Below are 9,201 nucleotides of genomic sequence, written 5' to 3' on the forward strand. Positions count from 1 at the left end.
ACATGCACCATGATCCATCCTTCTTGTGCACCAATACTACTGGAGCAGAGAAAGAACTTTGACTTGGTTGAATTATACCAGCCTCTAGCATTTCTGCAACCATACGTTCAATTTCACTCTTTTGGACATAGGGATATCTGTACGGCCTGATGTTTGGAGGAACACTTCCTGGAATCAGATGAATAGCATGATCATGATCACGCATAGGTGGGAGACCCTTGGGGGTCTCAAATACCTTGGAATGATTGTCCAGGACTTTTTGGAGATCTGGAGAAATAGATGATTTCGATGTAGAAACATCTAGCGAACATAATTGTGCAATTACACCTCGTTGCTCCTTTTTTAGAAGCTTTGTCATAACATTAGAGCTGATTATCTTTCTTGGTTTCCCTACAATACCCCTCAATTCAACTTCCTTTCCTTCCACGGAAAATTTGATGAAAAGTTCTTGAAAATTAAAAGCTATTGTACCCAAGGATTGTAGCCATTGGACTCCTAGTACAACATCAGCACCTCCCATTGGAATGGAAAGCATTGGGCTAGTCAATACATATTCTCCCATGGATAGCTTGATATTATGGCACTTTCCAGAGCAATTTATTGTTCCTCCATTTGCAATCATCACTTGACACTCTGGTGCTGGATATAGGAAGCAATTCAATTCTTTTGCTACCCTACAATGAATAAAATTGTGGGTGCTTCTGAATCAATCAACACTATTACCTTTTTCTTCTTGATTTGTCCTTCTATCTTGATGGTTTGAGGAGTGGTAATTCCCGCCAATGCATTACAAGATATGGTCGGATTTATTTGTTCTTCATCTAGGCTTTGTTCTTGGAGTATATCGTCTTCTTTTGACCTTTCTTGCTCCTTTTCTTCTTCCTCTTCACAATCTATGTAGAATAATTTCTTCTCAGCACACTTATGACCTTTAGTGTATTTGCTATCACAACTGTAACAAAGCCCTTTTGCTCTTTTTTCTTCCAATTGTTGTGGTGTCAACCTTATAGGTTGTGGAAGACTAGGGGCAACAACACTTCCGTCTTTATAGTTGTGAGTGGTATGCTTCCTGGTTGCCATAATTTTGCTTTCCATTTTTCTTGCTAACCTGAATGCCTTCTCTAATGAATCAGGTTCCCAAAGACGAACATCATGTTGGATATTATCCTTTAAAGACCCTATGAACACATCAATCCTATGCTCTTGTGGAATATCTTTTACCCTTATGTTCAATTTTTGGAACTCCTCAATGTGCTCCATTATTGAACCCTTTTGTTTGAGACTTATCAATTGGCTAAAAAAAGTGTTGCTTTTTGTATCCTCATAATGTGCTATCAATTATTCCGTAAAAATTGCCCAAGTGATAAATGGTTTACGAGAGCAAAGCCATTGATACCATACAAACTGATTTGGTTCCAAATATAAAGTTGCCATACGTACCTTTTGTGTGTTTTGCACATTATTGAGATCGAAGAATTGCTCCATCTGTAATATCCATGTGGCAGGATCCTTGCCATCAAACTTCCTCATATCGATTTTTGGAATATGGTGAGTCTTCGATCCAACATTAGCATCTATGGAATCATGATTAACATTTCTTTTTTTCTCATCATGAGTTTCCTTTAGTACCCTTTCACCCTTAGGGACCATTTCTTGTAGCAACTTATTCATATTTATCTTCAATTCGTCCATGGTTGTCTTCAAATCTATCTTCAAATCATCCATCTTAGCTTCCACGTCAATCATCTTAGCTTCTACGCCTTTCTTTAAACAGTCCATCTTAGCTTCTACACCTTTCTTTAAACCATCCATCTTAGCTTCTACATCTTTCTTTAAACCATCCATCTTAGATTCTGTTCCTTTTTGTGCAAGGGACAGTTGTTGCACTTGGTCTTGTAATTTTGATATATCATGTTGCATTTCTTCCTCTTCTTCATGAGTCATGCTAGAGCTTTCAGGTTCCTTATTAGGTGTTTGCATTTTCTTTCCTCAGGGCATCAGTTACCGATAATAATTCTCTACTATGCCCTTTGAATTCCTTCAAAATAAATTTTCAAACCAAGCTTAAGCAAAAATTTAAGAAAATCTACACACTTTTTTTCACTTTGTAGGAGCTCGATATTGCCTCTGATGTATCTCTGTACTTTCCAATCATCTAGTTCTGAATTTGTGAGCTATAGTAGCCCTCTGTGTCCTCTTTTAAATGCCACAAGTCTGACCCAAATTGGATTCTCCGAGGAAGAGTTATGTGAAATCTCCCACAGTGACTTGCTTATAGACTAGTTTAGTAGAGCAAACTTGTACGACGTGCCACGTGTCGCTGTTTCGACCTTTGGATCTGAAACATGCATACAAGAAGCTACAGTCCGTCCTCTTTCGGCACCTTCTTACGAAATTTCAATCCGATCCTGAAAGAGAAAGTTATGGCGATTTTCCCCAGGTCACCTGTTTTGAATGTAATTCAGGAGTCTGCAAAAAGACCAACTTCCTCAGATCATATCTCTGTAAATCCCGCACGAAAAGCTTTGAAATTTGGACCCAAGGTTCAGCGCGATTTCTTCTCAAATGGGTTATTTTTGCGACTTCTGAAACGTCACATAAAAAAAGTTATAGCAAAAATGCCACGATGACCTATTTGGAGCAGCGAAACCCTAGAATCCAAAGCTCTGATACCAAATGTTATGAAACCAGCTCAAGAAAAGATAGAAAAGATAGATCAACGCCTTAGAATTCAACCTCTTCAAGGGGGCAACCTCCTTTACATTACATAAATGAACAATTCTTGGATGATTCAAATGACAAAACCTCCTTTCTATATATAGGAGTCTAAGGAGTCACAATATAATCCAGCTGACCTAACAATAATAATATAAAGCCACAAAAATAACAATAGAGGGATTCTATGGGGCACATTAGTAACAATATGGGGGCAATAGGGGCACAACAATATTAATAAGGGGTATAACTACAATAGTAATGGGGTAATCACTAGTATTATAGGGACCCAACATTGAACTTCTCTTGAACATAACAAATATATGACATGATGAATTGGCAACATTTCACTAAGAAAGTTAAAATCCAACCCAACTGAAGACTTTCAATGAGCTATGGTCAAATGAATAGCAAATGGATTTCCAAACCCAGACATGAAAGTGATGAAGTGTCATGGCCAAGAGAGAGATACTGCCTTTTACAAATAAAAAAAAAGGATTCTTTCTCACTTTTCCCCCACCATTAATAGTGATTACCTCCTTATTTTTTACAAGCTTGACGGGGATAACATATGCTTGTATTGTAAGCTCATCCTTTGGATGCGTACTCCAAAGGATTTTTAACGAACCCTAAGAAGGAGTGGTTCGGTCTCCTCATGCTTAATTAGTCCTATACTATTTAACTTTTACGACTCCATTAAAGGGGTAACTTGATGTTGCTTTTTTGTTTAAAGAGTTTGAAAAGACATGAACAGGAAACTCATTTGGTTCTTTTAACACAAAATTGTAATGATCCAAGAGAAATTAAATCTCATTTTTTTTTTTTTAGTTGTAGGAAGTCAGAAGAAAAATATAAGTAAACTCCACAATGTTCTTTTTTATAGAATTAGTCCCTGAAGCCTGAAAAAGGATAAAATAATGCAAGAGAGAACTCTATTGACTATGATTGGTCAACACATACCTTTTTCGTAAATATTATTTTTGAGTCCGTAAAAAGGGAAAACTTATACTAAAAGAACAGTTGCTCATTTAATTTTACGAGTTCAAACAATTAAGTACTCAACAATCTTTTCATTTTTAAGGTGTCTAATAATGGCGTAAAGAGAACTCCATGGTTTCATTTTTTTCATAAGTTTTAATGAGTTTGAAAATGTGATAAAAAGTATGTAGTACCAAAACGTCATGTTTCCATAATTATCCCGTACAACATAGTTACTGATCAAACAAGAACTATTACCTCAAAACAAGTACTCTAGCCAAAAGTCCCCAAAAAAACATGAAAAAATAGCGTGAAAATGAAAAGTGTTAATGCTGGAATAACTTTTTTTAAGAGTAAATTTTCAACATTTTTTAAAATGAAAGTAAAAACAATTTTTTTTTGTGCGAAAAACACCCTGAAAATGAAAAGTCATCTGTTATGCAATATATTGTTATTTTTAATGTCAATTGAAATGTCAGTGCTAGTATTATTGTTAACAATTTATTTTTTATGTGTTAGGTTAGATATCTCATAGGAAAGTTAATTTTTTTAGAAGTACATATAATTTTTTCTTAGTGTCATATTTACACACAAACATGTAGCTTTAATGGGACCCCTAGGCCTAGAGTACTTCTTGAAATGAATATGCAATTATTTGCTAATCAAATGATGAATTCTGAAATGACAATGCATTTTTGTCTTACAGTGTGTTTTTGCATTTTTTAGATAGATATTTGGGGTTTAAGAAGATAGTTCCTACTCCTTGAGTGGATGGGAATGAACACCATGCTCATTTTTGTCATGGAAGTTGAGGGTATATTCTCATCATTTGTTAATGGATGGTACTATGGCCCCTAAAAATACCTTGGTATGTATATCTATCTGCCTTCTCATTTCACACACTCTCACCCACACACTGTCCTTGTTTAATATGTTTTTTTTTCATATTATTACAACCATCTTCATAAAACTGAGAGGCATACTAACACTCTTTGATAATTATACCCACACTTCCCATTATTTAGTCTCACAACAAATATATTTTCCAAAACAAAAGCAATGTACATGATTTCTCATATCGTCAAAAATACATTACAGTCCATATACATAAGTCTTTCATCAAAAAACTATTTGAATTTCAAAAATCATAGAAATTAGTAAACCATAATTTTAACATCCTACTACTCAACAATTAGTAAACAACATGTTTAATATGTTTTTTTTCATATTATTACAACCATCTTCATAAAACCCAGAGGCATGCTAACACTCTTTGATAATTATACCCACACTTCCCTTAATTTAGTCTCACAACAAACAAATTTTCCAAAACAAAAGCAATGTACATGATTTCTCATATTGTCAAAAATACATTACAGTCCATATACATAATTCTTTTATCAAAAAACTATTTGAATTTCAAAAATCATAGAAATTAGTAAACCATAATTTTAACATCCTACTACTCAACAATTAGTAAACAACTTTCAACTCCAACTATTATCTTCAAGCTTTCTAGCTGGTTGATTCCTCCTTGGACCTCCAGGATCACACTTGTTTGACTCCAAGAAGTAGTCATTTTAATGAATCACCAACTCTTGTGTTAGGTTCTCTACAACCATGATGATAGGATATACTGGAAAACAATGTCTCCATTTTTTTCATCTAAGCTAGCATAAGGTGCAAATTAATATTCCCCATTTTGTAGTAGCCCTTCATCTAATGTATAACCACATCATAGTCACCAAAAATAAACAATTTTTGTCACCTCCATGTCTGCCACCATTTCCATTAAGATCTTTAGATCCATTAACTCAACATAGCTATTAGTACTGCACCCAATCTTGCATTGAAATAAAGGATAAGAGAATCATTTAAGAATAAGATACCTCATGTAGTACAAAGAGCATGTTTTTCTTGGATAGCAACATACAAGTCTCCCCAATTTATCAATTCATGGTTTCTTATGCATCTTGGGTTTATCCCCAATTTATCAATTCATGGTTTCTTAAATCATTAAAACAAGTGATTATGTTATAATATTTAAACTAAACAATTTCAAAACATTTGGTTTGCACTTTTAATATCATTAAAATAAGAGATTATGTTATACTATTTTAACTAAACAATTTCAAAATATTTGGTTTCTTGGGTAAAATTTTAAAATGTTTTTAAAAATTAATTAGTAATAAAATAATTTTATAAGATCTCTAAAATATGATAAAATAATAAATTTTTTAGTTGGAATAGTTTTAAGTGTGATTTTTTAAAGTTTTTTTTAAGTTAGATAATTTTGATTTGTCTTATTTAAACTAATTTTTGACTATATATAAGGATTCAACACACTCAAAAACAAATAAAATACTTATTTATGAAGAGTTTATTTGTCAAACTGGTAATTTCCATAAATCCCTACCAATTTTTTTTCCAAAAAATCTTTTTATTTAATATATCATTTTAATGTAAAAAACATCAAATAGTGTAACAAACACCTGTTTTCCTAGTTGTCTAACTCAATGATGGAACATTCAAAGAAAAAATTGTGTTAATGGTGTTATCTAATCGCCATTAATATGCATCTAACCAGATAATAAGTAATTCTTTTAGTGAGGAACGACGATTTTTACAATGCACATGAATAAGATAAGTCTGTATTGTATTTTATTAAAAATGATAATAAATGAAAACGATTATTATACATTTATACAATTTTAAATTGATAATAAAAATCAAAACTAAATTCATAAACACAGGAAGGGTCAGAGAAAGAGATGATCTCACATAAACAGTCGAATGTCGAATTTTATATACCATGTTTATTTTATTGACTCCTACTCAGTACAGCTATATCTTCCTTCATTGCTTTGTCAAGATACTCCATCTAATTCTAATTCAATGAATTAACAGAGACTTGAGCGCTTTCTGAACCACAATACAATTAATAAAGAAAATACAAAAAACCCTAAATGTTTCACAAAATAAACATTTTACGAGAACCTAAAATGTTGAGCCATTTGAGCGAAATTCTGATCAATACCCAACCATTCATTGCCGGAAATCGCTGCTTAAAAACAAAGATCCAGATTTGGCCCAAGTGAAGTGGCTGCTATTGTCGGCGGCTGGAACTCTTCCACAGGAGGGGCACATAGTAAGGGTGGACGCAGATCTGAGAGGTGGGGACATTTTTAAAGCTTTCAGTTTCTCCAGCTCTGTGTGAAGTTTTCTGTTCTCATCTGCAAGTAGCTCATTATATCTTTTCAGAAGCTCGCGGTCCACTTCTGTTTGCTTAAGCTTCGTCCTGGAACATATTCATAATATTTAATTACATTATAACAGAAATCGGTCTACAAAACTCTCAACACAATAGGATCTCCATCAGAACAAAATTTTTCCGAATTATAAATTTGCTAAACATTTAATTTCCAGGTCATTCTTCATAGTTACATTCCAAATTATGTAGCTGTTGATTCCAAAACGGGACTTTCCACATGAATGTGGACATGCAAAATACAATGAATAAATAAAGGACACGAGCTAACCTTGCTCGTCTATTCTGGAACCACACCTCAACTTGTCGAAGACGGAGATTTAACTGTAAGGCCAACGCTTGTTTTTCCTTCTGTGGAAGAATAAGAAGTTACAGCAGCTCAAGTCATGAGGAAACACAAACGATAAATGAATATTGTGCAGTGTGAATAGAGACTTACAGGTTCGGGTACCGTGTTCTTTCTGAAGCTTTCTTCTAAACGAGCACATTGCTCTTTGGATAGTCTAAGCTTCTTCGTGGAAGAGCCCTCTTCTTCTACATCGCCGAGTACCCTCAACCAAAACTCGGTCATTCTCCAACTCCTGGCCATCACCCTGTTTTCGCTTCATCTCGGCATACCCGTTCCTAGGGTTAGTCGCGTTGGAATCCACAGTACTATTGGATGAGGACACATTAATGGCGCGTGCATCATCGTTGGAGAAACATGACGCAGGGAATTTGTTGGCATCGGATCGCCATGACACAGCTACCCCCTGGATCGGATCCTTCGCTTCTCTCTCTGATCTCACCTTACCGACACCATCGGTTCCTGCACACGAGGATTATCGTTATTATGATAAAAATAACCATTAAATGAAGAGCCGTATCAATCAAAACACCATTATAATAAAATTCAATCCGTTGTTGACGATTAGATTTAGCAAGGGTTAAAAAGTGCAGGAATATACCAATGGATGCTGAGGTATTCTCCCATGGCAAAGTGCGGAGGCCAGAGTCAGGGGCAGGGGCCACTGGAAACAGATCTAACTGCAGAGGAGGCCCATTCAGATTTCTTTGTGGAACGTATATTCCATCATTTTCTCTGATGGCTGTCCCATCACCGATACCCAAACGTAAAGAAAGGTCTGCAATGCAATTCTGATCCATAACCCTTTGTTTTGCCTAAGGTTTCGATAGAGTGGAAATGATCGAAGCAAGCAGAAAAGGTATTGCGAATGGGCGATGGATCTAGAGTCCGGCCTGACTCCTCAATACTTAACAATGATTATAATAATAATCATTTACCTTTTAAGACAATAAAAGGTTGACAGTCAAACACAATGTAGTTGCTCGGTGACAGTTTTTAGGGTGTTCCCAGCCTAACATTGTATCAGTTTGACCCGTCAGGGCCAACAAAGACAGGGTTTACAGTATCAGTAAAACAATGACATCGTTTCACAAGAAAACGAAGTTCATATGACATCGTTTTGGAAAAGTTTTTGCAAATTCTACAATTTCCCACACCAACATTTATCAAGTTCACGAGGTGAGATAATAATTTAGATTTAAATAATAGATTTTTGAAATAAACGAATTTCTTCTTCAAAACGGAAGAAGATCCGATAAATCGATTCAATATTTTATTAATATATTATTATTCTTCTAAAATTATATATATTGATTTATTTATTTATTAAATTTTATGAAAACAAAGAAATTATTTAATTTATTTTAAAATTTTATGATTATATTTATAAATTATAAAAAGAAGTGGTTAAAAATTTATAAAATATTCATAATTTTAATTATTATGAATAATGAAGTCATATTTTTTAATCTAATTTAAAATCAAGATTTAATGTTCATTTTCTTCATCATTTTAACTGAATTAAATGATTATTCAAACTATCTATATTCGTATTAATTTTTTCTTCGTAAGTTATAATATCTTTTAATTTTTGATAGCATCACATTTTATTTTTAAATTTATATTAATAGTATTTTTAATAGTTTATAGATGGCTTTTTTCTTCGGATTTACAATGGTTTAGTTAAGGTATGGTATTTTTATTCCACTTTTTCTTTGACTAGAGTTTGACATAATGTTAAAAAACCCTATATCTCTCATATTTCTTATGTATATTAAGTAGTTAGTCATAGTCATGTTCACAATGGAGCAAGACTTTCTTTTATCACTACTATTATTTCATTCCATTTTAATTTTAAGATTATATAAATTATGAAAATCTTTTGAATTTGCTT

The 9,201-nt window shown here is 33.6% G+C and overlaps 1 pseudogene; it reads right to left on the minus strand.

The window, feature by feature from the left end:
- Nucleotides 1–6,738: 6,738 nt before the first annotated feature.
- Nucleotides 6,739–8,107, minus strand: LOC149241850 (homeobox-leucine zipper protein HAT1-like; annotated as a pseudogene).
- Between the last annotated feature and the right edge of the window lie 1,094 nt (nt 8,108–9,201).

Source organism: Pinus tabuliformis, chromosome 8 (genome assembly GCF_031772625.1).
Source record: "Pinus tabuliformis cultivar Carrire ecotype Pingquan chromosome 8, CPIR1, whole genome shotgun sequence".
Taxonomy (NCBI): Eukaryota; Viridiplantae; Streptophyta; class Pinopsida; order Pinales; family Pinaceae; genus Pinus; species Pinus tabuliformis.